The following is a 13,226-nucleotide window of genomic DNA, read 5'->3' as shown; positions in this document are numbered from 1 at the left end:
AACCTGAATATACTGAATATAGACCAGATTATTCCATCAATGGAATGGCATATTGGGCATATTTTAAGATGACAATGCAAGGATTCCAAACTGTATAAATGAGCCCAATACCTCTCTTCCATTGTGATTCTGTCCCCAGCACTTTGTGTAGTGCAGTGCTGTCACAAATTAACAATTAATTGACACTGACATTTGGAAATGACACATTTTCATGATCAACATTGTCAATTATATGACTAATCGTTGCAGCTCTAGTTGTCTTGATACTAGAATGTTGTTAGCAATACTGAATGCATTGTCTCACAGTGCACGGTGCCAATAGATTATATAATGATGTAGAGAGTACATCATTATATAAATGATTAACAGACTACAAAACTGAGCTTATTTTTTCACCTTTATTAAAAACAAATTAGTTTGTTTTATATAATGATAAGAATACTGAATGCTTGAGAATTAAAATGGTTGCCAAATTGTAGTACATAAAGTTACAAAGGTTTGATACAGCAACCCACATATTGGATGACATGGAGCATTTCCACACTCCATAGTAGGGCTGTATAATCACATCACAGGACATTCAATATGTCACATTTTTTTTTTACTTTTGAGATGCTTGATACAACAGAAGAATGCACACTGTTTGAATGTGTCATGACACATCAACCAAAAGCATATTATATCTGTCAATTGTTGTTGAATTTACCATAGTTACCATAGTTACCATAGTTCTAAAATAATTTGAAGGAGACCATACAAGTAAAATAAACAGTTCAACCATGTTATTTGGGTTCATTGAGGTGATATGAAGCATTATCTGTCAGTGTTGAGCTAACATTTTAGACCTCCTCGTTGTGTACTTTCTATTCATTTGCCAGGCAGATACATGGACTGAGGCAGCACCTGTGGTGTTGGTGGTTTCCCTTTCTCTACCTCCTGCTCCACCCATAGAACTTCCCACTTTTATTCAAAGTGAGATGTTCTTTAAAGTCAGTGCAGTGGTGACTGTGAGTCTAGGTTCACAGTGAAGATAAGTGTGGCTGATTAAATTATGGAGTGTCTCAATGTGTGGCTTGTCTGACAGACAGACAGACAGTCTTGTGGTACAGACTTGAGGTAGACTGTGTGCATTTGACTATGGTATAAAGATATATGAACAGTTACTGTGGGCCACTGTGGGGCAACAGATGATGTCAGTTCCTGTTTGCAGTACTGTATTACACTTCCTGTTACACAGTAGAAAGTACCATGTTGTATTAAAGACTGTGAATGTCTAAAGTTTAAAAGTTTTAGGAACAATTACCCAGACTAGGATTAAACCTTTTCTTGATGTAAACTGCATTTTGAATGGAAATTTTCCATTGCAAGGTAAATCCAGAATACTCTTGTAAAAAGGAAGTGTGCTTAAGAGCATTTAAAGTATGTTCATATTAGGTAAAGAATACTAAAAGTGCATTTTCAATTAAATATATGTTATGAAACCACACATTAAATATACGTTCTCTGTATTTCCATAAAATGTATTATTAAGCAATGCTTTAAATTATATGTTGTGTTGATTGAAAATATAAGTAGTGCTTAAAGTGCACTTTGTGGTGTATTTATTTCCAGTAGCATTAGGGTGGACACAATATGTGCATCAATACGCAAATTAGTACATTTACAATATACTTCAAGTGTATTAAAAAGCTGTTTAAAAACATTTACATTAATCGATTTAAGTTTGTAGAAGTTTAAAGAAACAATTTAAAAGCACAATTTATGTTGTGTTTAAATAAAGCTTCATTACAACTGAAATAGACTTAAGTTGCCATAAGTTGTATATGTATTTAAGTACATATTGTAATTTTAAAAAGTATGTACTTTTCCATGTTAAGTATACTTTACAAAACAAATAAACTTTTCTTTTACTTAATCCCTGTCTGGGAAACCAACCCTTAATGTATTAATGTTTCAATCCAAATTCGTATCAAAAATCATATTGTGAAACAAAGGTAACTTAGTGTCTCAAACAATGTGTTTGTGGTCACTTCTTTTTGTAATAAAGTTTTAAAATGTAGATGTTACTCTTTAAATAGCTCGTTGAATTACAATTCTGATTATATTAGGTTCTCTATAATGAAGAACTACCCATGTCACTGTGATGTTCTTTATACCTTCAATGATTAGACAATAATTTGTAATGATGGAATCGATGGAATTCCCCTTTAACAGGATTGTTAATCGCTGCAGCTTGAGCTATCTCCCTCTACAGAACAGTGGACAACAGAGACAAAGGCCGGGCAGGTTATGTTGCATTAAATGTTGCATTAAACACTGTGAAAGTCTAAAGTTTTAATGTTTTAATGAAAATTACCCAGGTAAGGATTAAGCCTTGTCTTGACCTAAACAGCATTTTGGAAGGAAGATGTCAATGGAAAGGAAAATAAAGTCTATGAATAGGCTTGATACCCATATTATAGAGTATTTTATACATTTTATACAGAAAAGCAGATATTTAAAGAGTTTTAGGGAGGTGGAAGGAAAAATCTTTGGAAATCTTCAGCATTTAATCATACATAAGATTAGAGTTTCTAGGTCAGTCCAGGATATACCTGCTGCCTTTGCTAAACCATGACTTATTAAACTGTCTCCTGAGTCCTGTCCAATACACACACGCACGCACACGCACACACAAACACACACACAAACACACACACACACATACTTTGTTTCAGTCAACACAGCAGAGCAAATAGGTTGGACTGTGGTTCGAACTCACTGGAGATGCAAAGATGCAAATATAAGAAAATAAATGTATCAGCTTATTCCAAGTTATTCCAGTTATTTGGATGACCACCACCTCACTTTATCCTTAACTCTTTTCAATTAGAACTGAAAGGAGAACCAGAGATAACTCCAGAGAACACTAAGGCTATGTTCACATTACCAGGCTGAAGTGACTCAAATCTGAGCATGCTGCTACGTGCTTCCCTCTCGTATCCACACTTCTCTTAGTTCAGCTGTGCAGCTATAGCTGCAAAAACAGCAAAAGCAAACCGCCTGGTCTTTTTTCACCTCCTCGACCTGAGCACGAACCAGCTGTTTGCTCTTCACTCCAGCAAAAGATGCTCCACATATGAGCTGCTAACACATCCATCTCCCTTCATAAAGCTATGAGTCGTCTCTTAAATATGAGTTTTTTTGTTGGTGAAAAAATGATGTTTATACATGTATCAATGTGAGCATGTGATGCACTTCAGGGAAAGAGTAATTCACATTACACACATATACCCTTGATGAACAAGGTGAAAGGAGTATAATAATAAAGTATAATAATAAAGTACACAAAGAAACAGATACAGGACTACAGTTTGTAATTACAGAATAACAGTGTTCTTATATGATCAGTGGAGCTGAAAAAATGGTTAAATGGGTGTAAAAACAATGTTTTGTCAGGATTTTGAGTATATAAACAGGAAAAGACTTATAATTCAATTTCAAACCAATACATAAAGGACTGGCCAACACATTGCCAAGAATCTGCAGAAAGTTCTAAACAAGACTCCTTCCTGCACCACCGGCCCATCAGCTCAGGCAAAAAAGTGTTATTGTGCAGTCAGACCTCTTCAAAAAAAGAGGAATGCCAGAGCAAGCTGAGCACTTCAATGGGTCACTTGTTTTCGTGTCCTTGGTTGATCTCTAAGCTTCACTGTGACAAGAGTCAGGGAAATAGCACCCCTTCCCCAGATGTCCCAGTACTTCCCAGCATTCCCCAGATGGCCTAAGTCTTATAAACACCGCATTAATGACAGTATGATTCCTGCGTCACAAGTGATGCCCCATGGGGTGACATGAGAAGGTAGTTCTTCATCTACAGTCTGTAGAAGACTTTAATCTGTAAAGTAACTTGCTGTTGGGGCTGGTCGATATAATAATAATAATAATAATAATAATAATAATAATAATAATAATAATAATATCTTCATAACTCATATCTTGTTTTGCTTCAGAGAAAGAGAGAGGCTGGTCACACTAACTATTCTTATATTGTTTCAGGAATAACAGTAATAAACAACATTATTGCCATTTTAAGATTTTATTTAATTTTATGCCACAGGTATAATGATATACAACTCTGGAAAAAAATTAAGAGAGCACTTTTGTTTCTGATTTTTGTTTTGTTTCTCTAATTTTGCTATTTATAGGTATATATTGAGTAAAATGAACATTGTTGTTTTATTTTATAAACTACAGACAACATTTCTCCTTAATTGAAAAATAAAAATATTGTCATTTAGAGCATTTATTTGCAAAAAAATGATGAATGGCTGAAATAACAAAAAAGATGCAGAGCTTTCAGACCTCAAATAATGCAAAGAAAACAAGTTCATATTCATAAAGTTTTAAGAGTTCAGAAATCAATATTTGGTGCAATAATCCTGGTTTTTAATCACAGTTTTCATGCATCTAGGCACGCTTTCCCCCATCAGTCTTACACACTGCTTTTGGATAACTTTATGCAAAAATTCAAGCAGTTTAGATTGGTTTGATGGCTTGTGATCATCCATCTTCCTCTTGATTATATTCCAGAGGTTTTTGATTTTTTTCCATAGCTTTATAATGATAACATAATAATATTTTTTTAAGAATAATAAGTCAATAATAAGACACTGTCTTCCAAATAGAAATAATGCCTACAAAGCCTAACTAACTTACTAAAGATATAGAAAAAACATAGTGGCTTATTTACATTATTGGGCTTTTCCCACTAAGTAAAACAATGGGCAAAAATGAGGTATGAAAGTGATTGAGGTCATGTCCAAATACTATACATACTTATACTGATATATAAACTGCTGGGTGATATGACTAAAAATGGTGATATATGTACAAGTAATACAATAAATAATATAAAAAAATATTTTTAAAGATAAAAGATTGTAAGATTGAGTGTTATTCCTCCAAAAACCTGTAACCTGCTGCCCGGTGTGATATTATGTACATTTTTATATATGTCTTTTATAAAGCAGTTTTAAATCTAATTATATTTACAATCTATTGCTCAGGCCTAATGATAACGGAATCAATACTATGATAACGTAATTATGGTGACATTCCCATTAAGAGAAATAACAATGTCCAATATGATGAATACTTCAACAAAGCATAATGTTAAAGTATCAGTATTATAATTTATTTGTCTCAGTAAATACACTGTAAATATTCAAATATAAATCTATGTAATACATATTTTTGTTAATAGTAAACATAAGGTGTTGCACTCTTGAGGTATTTCTCATAAAACTCCAGTGGATGATGCTGTTTAAGATGGTAAAATAAGGCAATCATGCTGCTCCTTAAATTATAATGTATCTACAGCATTATTTGTACAACTGTTATCCCCATACAAAAAAACTTTTTAAAAATATTTTAAAATTAATCACTTTAATCATACCAATTAATGACTGTATTTCAGGTGTGATACAATAATTTAGTGTATACAGCTCTGGAAAAAATAAGATATCATTTAAAAATAATGAGTTTCTTTAATTTTACCAAATTAAAAAACAGCTTGAAATAAAAAAATAAATAAAAAGCTGAACTGCTTGAATTGTTGCACCAGGAGTAGCATAAAGTTAACCAAAAGCATTGTGTAAGATTGGTGAAGGAGAACATGCCAAGATGCATAAAAACTGTGATTAGTGCATTTTGCAGATAGTTGTACTGTGTTTTCAAATGAAACAAAAATTATTCTGAATATACTGATATTTACAATATATTGGCCAGCCCCACTCAGAGTACATGTGGTCACATTTTGCAGACCCAGTGTGTGTGTGCTGTCCACTTGGTCAGCATGGGGGCGTGGAGGCAAAAGAGTAACTTTACTCTTTAATCAGAAATACATTGTGTTTAAGAAAGTTTGTTTAAAAATATAAAAGAGTTAAATCAGATCAGATGACGTGTACACACCTCTTCTCTGGCGCTGATGATTTCTCACTCACCTGTAACTGAGATGTGAGCGGTCATCCCCCGGCAGTGCACTCTGTCATTAATCCGCAGAAACAGGAGCAGTGCTGTACTGTGAGAAACGATCCGGTTTACCGTGTGTTTACCGCGCTCAGTCTAAACACACTAAAACACACACCCTCACACACACACACACTCAGAGACACACAGAATACAGAACCGCTCACACACAGGACCGAGCTCAGCCCTCCGCCGCTCTGCTGTAGCTGTGAAGCGAGGGAGTGGCTTATTCACTAAACCCCGCCTCCTGTAGTAGGCCGCGCCGCCTCCTGCACCAGGATTGGCTAACACTAGTAGTGTGGTCGTGACGAGTAGCCAATAGAAGAGCAGAAGGCTGACTGTGCCGGAAAACGGGTGTGAAAAACAAAATGAAAAAGAAACGGCGGCCCTGTTACAGGCGTGATTTAACACAGGAGTGTTCTCTATAGTAAGTGAACAGTGATGTAGATATAGAGCAAATAATTATTTAAAATACATATTTTTAATATACACTTTAAACGACTGAGTTTGATTATAGCACGACTACAGCTATACATAAAGGCTACACACTGCAGACAGTAAGTGATGCCCTGTCTTCTGAATGAACTATAGGCAGTGCTTATTATGTGTGTTATGTGGTAGAGGGGTGTATATTGTGTGTGTATGTGGTAGAGGGGTGTATATTATGTGTGTATGTGGTAGAGGGGTGTATATTATGTGTGTATGTGATATAGAGCCTCTATATCACATACACACATTATATACACCCTCTACCACATACATACATAATATACATCTCTATAATAGAGGTGTATATATATCATGTGTGTATGTGGTATAGGGGCGATAGAGTCTGCGCTGCAGGGCGGAGTTAATGCATGCGGTTCTGCTCCACGTGCTGCTCTGTACGAGCCCTCTGCGTTCTTCAACCCGCACGTGACCCGCATGTTCAAAGGAGCGGCTTTCCTCTGAGCCCACTCATGTATTGATTTAAAAAAAAAAAAAAAAAAAAAAACAAACAAACAAATGAATAAATAAAAAACTCTCTCATATATTCAAATAAAGAACGAAATAAAAAAGCACTATACTGTGTTAATAAATAAATAAATCCCTCTCATTTATTAAAAACAAATAAATAAATAAGCCCTCTCATGTATTTAAATAAATAAAATTCCCTTTCCTATATTAATAGATAAATAAATAAACAAATGAATAAATAAAGCCTTCTCATTTATTTAAATAATATAATAATACATACTAATACATAATAATACATAAATAAATAAAAAAGTCATCTTCTGTATTAATAAATACATATATAAAGTCCTCTCATTTAGATGACACCGTTACAATGAAGGGGCAGCAGCTTGTGTTTATTAACACCAATGTTAAACTAAAGGATCTTTATACACTAAACATGTCCGGGCTGAGAGATTGTGTTTGGGCTATAAGAGGAACATTGTGTTAATAAGATTTCTGGTGAACTCTTACTTTAAACAATGTGACAGAGCTTCACTCAGTCTTTTCTCCACATGTGTCTCAGAAACATAAACAAATAAATAAACACAAGTATATGAAGCGTTCGGCGTTTATAACACCACTAATTTTATGCCCTCAGCTCTGCACAGTGCACCTCTGTTCAGACTTCGTTTAAAGAATTCTCGCGAGACTTCACTCCCCGCCCTCCTCTCGTTCCTGCAGTCTCGTGCGGTGTTGCTGTGGCAACAGCTCAGCTCTGCTCGGCGAAGTGAGCTCGTGTTTCTTTCCTGCCGGCGTCCACAAACAGCAGCTCCAACACCCCGGGTTTACACACAGAAATACAACACATTTGTATTAATTTTATGTTTTATTCGTTAAACATAGGTAAAACCTCCCATAAATGTTCTTTTTCCGGCCCTTAAATAAACATTATTATTTGACATTGGAAGCTCTTTTCATTATCTGTTATTCAACAGGGCCCTGTTGATGTCTTTTTAAAAGTAGTCTGACTTTTCAGAGAGATTCGAATCTTTTAAAAGTAGTTTGATTCAGTTTTCAGAAACAACCGAATCAGTTTTCAGAAAGATTTAAATCTTTCAAAAGTCGTTAGAATCAGTTTTTAGAAAGATTCATATCTTTTGAAAGTAGTTAGAATCAGTTTTCAGAAAGATTCGAATCTTACGTAAAATAAAGTGATGTAAACAATAAGATTTTTATTTAAAAAATCAGTTTGCAAAAATATTCACATTTATTCAGGTGATTTAAACCACTGTTTAAAAGACTCATTTACAGTGTGTAACGGTTCAAATCTTTTTGAAGTGGTCATATGGCCCATTTGAGACCCAGATAGTCAAAGCTTAGCCCAAATTTTCATACATCTCCAGTGATGCTCATGCTCCTGATCAGTGACCATGGCTGTAGTGCTCAGGACAGCAAAAGAACAAGAGCTCCCTCTAGTGGTAAATTTCAACATTTCCACACACCACCCTGATTAAAGCATTTTAGAATTACATCTTCACATGGAGAGAGAGAGAGAGAGAGAGAGAGAGAGAGAGAGAGAGAGAGAGAGAAGCCACAGTTAAAATGAGCTCCTAAAATACTTTCAAATTTGGGTCTTAAAGTGAGACAAACAGAAGAAATAACTTTAAAAGTTTAATTATAAAACATCTAGGAAACATTTTTTGAAGTTTATCTGCGATTTCCAGGTAAACTTTTTGAAATATCAGCAGAAAGAGGAAGCTAACGCGGTGCAGAGCCACAGAGAGGAGCAGAGCTAGCTAAACCTGAAGTTTAGCACACACGAGCCGGACTGAGACCAGCGGAGTGAATACAGCGCCGGAGAGAGAGGTAGGAGTACCCGCTGAAACTCCTGCAATTACTGCGGATAAAGTTATAAAAAACGCTAAAACTAGCCACTAGCATCTCAGGCTAACCGCTAAGCTCCAGACGCAGCCGTTAAAAACTGCTACATTGCTGAGTTGCCATGGAGACCGGGCTCGCGCTGTGCAGAGAGGTCACGTACCCGGAGAAGTGCAGGAGCGCCCAAGCCAAGAAAAAGCACAAGGAGCAGATCCTGCAGCAGAACCCTGACACCCTGTACGCATCCACCTACACAGCAAGAGGGTGAAGAACAACCTGATCTTCCACACCACCGCCCTGTCCGCCTGGAGATCTGCTATCTGCAGCCACTACCAGTTCATCTTTAAAGAGGGGATCGGCAGAGGGGGCAGGATAACCGTCTGTACTGACGAACACCTGGACACTGATAACCCCGTCCTGACCATCACCTACTACACTAAAGGTACAGTTTTAGTGCAGGGCAACGAGCTCAGCCTCAACTCCTTCCAGCAGAGTTTCCCCCAGCTGAAGACCCAGGTAGAGAGAGAGAGGTCCAGCACTGCTGAGGACTGTACTGATTCTGAGGAGGACGGTCCAGAAGCCCCGCCCCCCCCACAGTCCACCACAGCCCCGCCCCCATCCCCCTCTGACAAGCAGCTGAGAGAGAGTCTGGCTATGCTGGAGCTGGACTTTACTGAGTTTAAAGAACACACACAGGCCAGGCTCTCACACAACGACACCAGCAGCTCCTCCAGCCCCATCCAGCAGCTCAGAGAGGAGGTTCAACAAATACAGAGAGAGAGCCAGTCCAGCATCGCTGAGCTCAGAGACAACCTCAGAGAGCTACAGCAGGAAAACTACAGCCTGCGAGCACAGATAGCAAAACTAAAAGAAGAAGAAATAACAAAAGAAAGAGCTTTAACAACCCAGCTACAGGACATGATGGATCAGATCCAGAACATCAGACCCTGTGCCTCAGCCTCCACACAAACACCCCCAGACACAGACACCAGTAACACAAAACACACAGTTACCTCAAGTCCTCCCGGCTCAGACCTGCTCAGCCCCCCTCATCAGCCTGACCCACCTGATAAAAAGGATGATTCACTTCCAGACACCCAGAAACCTTCTGCTAAGCCCTCACCTCCCCCACAGCCCACTACTGCCACCTCAGCAAAACAGAGGCCTCATGTGGCGCTACTTATGGACTCCAACAGAAAGTTCCTCGACCCCCAGAAGCTCTTTCCTGGTCATACTGTAACAGCAAAACCCTGCAGCACCACTAGCCACGCCCACCAGCTTCTAAAGAAGGAGACCCTTGGATGCCCTCAGTGCATTATCATCCACACGGGCACTAATGACCTCCACACCAAGCGGAGCAACACTGCCGAGGCTGTACGGAAAGTGGCAGAGAGAGCCAGCGCAGAGTTCCCCGAGAGCCGTATCATCATCTCCACTCTGCTGGCACGCTCTGACACACCTCCACATGTCATCAACAGCCTGAACGCAGAGATCAGCAGAGGATGTGCCACTCTACCCAACGTCCACCTGGCCTACCACCACTCCATCTCACCCCGTGACATGTACGACGGGCTTCATCTCCACGAGGACGGCGTCCGGGTTTTTGCAAAAACCCTAAAAGATGCAGCCCTGGGACGCAACACGGTCACACCACACTTCACCCCGCCTGCAAGAGCCTTCAGACCACCCCCCCTATATATCCCAAGGTACACCCCACCCTCACCTGCGAGGCACAGCAGGCCCTGGGTTCCTCTTGACCACCCTTCTGCTTCCACTTACCTACCTGCATCCACACCCACCACAGCCCCACACTCACCTGCTGCTCCACACCCACCCACCAGGAAGGAGAAAACAAAGGCATCACCTGCAAGGAAATCCCCCCCACGGCAAAGACCACAGAGCTACGCTGCTGCTGTGGCACAGCCCCCGCCACCCTTACCCAAAGCCCCCCCATCAGCTACAACTGAGCTTGGAGAGATAAAAGAGATGCTTTACACCCTGTGCACAAGACTGCTGGTAAAGTAAAAAAAAAAAAAAAAAAAAAAAAAATGTCTGTTTATAATAATACTAATATGTAGCAAATCACCTGTAAGAAAGAAAAAATATATATATATATATATATATATTGCACTGTTTAATACATGCACTGTTTATTATAACATAACTAAATTGCACTGTTCAATATATTTGATATAATAATATTTCTAAATAGCTTATACTGTACTGTTTACACTATATATATTTCTTACTTTATATATTTCTTCTGTTATGTCTCAAATAGACCTAATTGATATGTATTTTTATATTTGTTATTAATGCGCTCATTCTATATTAGTTGTTGGAACATTCAGGGTCTTTACTCCTCAGGGTTTGGTCTGAAGATTAGAGATCCTGAATTTATAAAGAACACTGTAGGTGTAGACATCCTTGTTCTCACAGAGACTTGGTGTCGTGAAGACATGTCCACCCACTGTCCCTCAGGCTACTGTGAGGTTATTGTGCCCTCAATCAAATTAAGCACAGTCCAGCGCGGCCGAGACTCTGGAGGTCTCTCGGTGTGGTTCAGGGAAGAACTGGCCAAACACATTACAACTGTTAAATTAGGAAAATCACACTGCTGGCTAAAACTCCATAAACAAATTGGCATATCAGAGACAGATACATACCTCTGTGCTGTCTACATTCCTCCAGCAGAATCCCCATATTATGATGAGGAGTACATCAGCAGCCTCCACACAGAGATCAGCCATTTTCAGGCCCAGGGAAATGTGCTGCTATGTGGAGATTTTAATGCAAGAACTGGATCTAAATTAGACTATGTAGATTCACAGGGCAACAAACATGTGTTTGGTCAGGGCTCTCCATACCTCACACCATCACTCAGAAGCAGAAACAGCCTGGACTGCTCAGTAAATAAGAGCGGTAAAGAGTTAGTGCATCTCTGTCGAGCCTTAGGTCTATACATGCTTAACGGCAGGATCAGAGGAGACTCTTTAGGGAGGTTCACGTATTGTTCAGCTCTTGGAGCTAGTGTAGTAGATTACGCCATTACTGACATGGATCCCTCCTCCTTCAACGCATTCACTGTCCGACAGCAAACCCCTCTATCAGACCACAACCAAATTAATGTGTACCTGAAATGGTCACATCCACCCAAACAAACAGCAGCAGAGTCCAGTAAGCTGTACACAGTCCACAGGACCTACAGATGGGCTCCAGATAGTGCAGACAAATTCATCCATGCACTTCAATCAGTTAATGTATCTAACAAAATCACTAACTTTATTAACACAGATTTTGAAAACAATAAGCAAAGTGTAAATCATGCTGTGAGTGAAATTAACAGCATTTTTCACATAGCATCTTCTATGGCTGAACTCCAAAAAATTAAACGGAAACCAGGCAAAAAAATGAAAAAGGAAAAATGGTATGATTACGAGTGCCAATCAATTCGAAAAGAATTAAGAAAATTATCAAATCTAAAACACAGACAACCAGAAGATCAGGACCTGAGAAAAAAATATTTTGATACTCTTAAACAATATAAACACTCAATCAGAACCAAAAAACTAAACTATACAAACAAAACTCTGAGAGACATAGAAGATTCTATTGAACACAACCAGTTCTGGGAGATGTGGAATAACTTGAGCAAAACAAAATCACAGGAAATACCCACACAAAATAGTGAAATGTGGAAAAATCATTTTGAAAATCTGTACAAAGAAATCTCAGAGAAAGATCTAAATTCCAATTACAATCTGATCACACAAAAATTACAGTCATTTGAATGTGCAATTAAAGACAACCAAAATCCTCTCGATTATCCAATTACACAGGTAGAATTGGCTCAAAAACTTAAATCATTAAAATCTAAAAAAGCCTGTGGTCCTGACAGCATCAGGAACGAGATGCTTAAAAACAGCACTCCTGATCTGCAGAGAGCAATGCTCAAATTATTCAACCTCGTCCTGAGTTCAGGCTGTTTTCCTGACATCTGGAGTCAAGGACTCATTACCCCAATCCATAAGAGTGGAGACAAATCAGATCCCAACAATTTCAGAGGCATCTGTGTGAGCAGTAATCTGGGGAAAGTGTTTAACAACATTTTAAATAACAGAATTCTGTCTTTCCTTACCGAACACGATGTCCTGAGCAAGAATCAGATTGGCTTCCTTCCAAATCACAGAACTACAGACCACATTTACACCCTACACACCCTAATTAACCAACACGTACATCAAACCAAAAATGGAAAAATCTTTGCCTGTTTTGTAGATTTTAAGAAGGCATTCGATTCTATTTGGCACAAAGGACTATATTATAAACTTCTGGAGAGTGGTGTAGGGGGTAAAGTTTATGACATCATTAAATCGATGTATTTGGAAAACAAATGTAGA

General features: G+C 38.4%; 1 protein-coding gene across 3 annotated transcripts in view; it reads right to left on the bottom strand.

Moving 5' to 3' along the window:
* Positions 1 to 6,214, bottom strand: part of LOC103030744 (GRAM domain-containing protein 2A) — a 45,300-nt gene extending 39,086 nt beyond the window's left edge. For 2 of the 3 annotated variants that reach the window (XM_007244360.4, XM_022672364.2), the window contains exon 1: positions 5,985 to 6,214. The gene's annotated coding sequence lies outside the window, so the exon portion shown is untranslated. Of the gene's footprint in view, positions 1 to 5,952 lie in introns of all 3 variants that reach the window. The other variant, XM_049474501.1, reaches the window with a different exon arrangement.
* Between the last annotated feature and the right edge of the window lie 7,012 nt (positions 6,215 to 13,226).

This window comes from Astyanax mexicanus, chromosome 2 (genome assembly GCF_023375975.1).
Source record: "Astyanax mexicanus isolate ESR-SI-001 chromosome 2, AstMex3_surface, whole genome shotgun sequence".
Taxonomy (NCBI): Eukaryota; Metazoa; Chordata; class Actinopteri; order Characiformes; family Acestrorhamphidae; genus Astyanax; species Astyanax mexicanus.
Note: the sequence above shows the minus strand (reverse complement) of the source record. Positions and strands in the feature narration are given on the sequence as shown.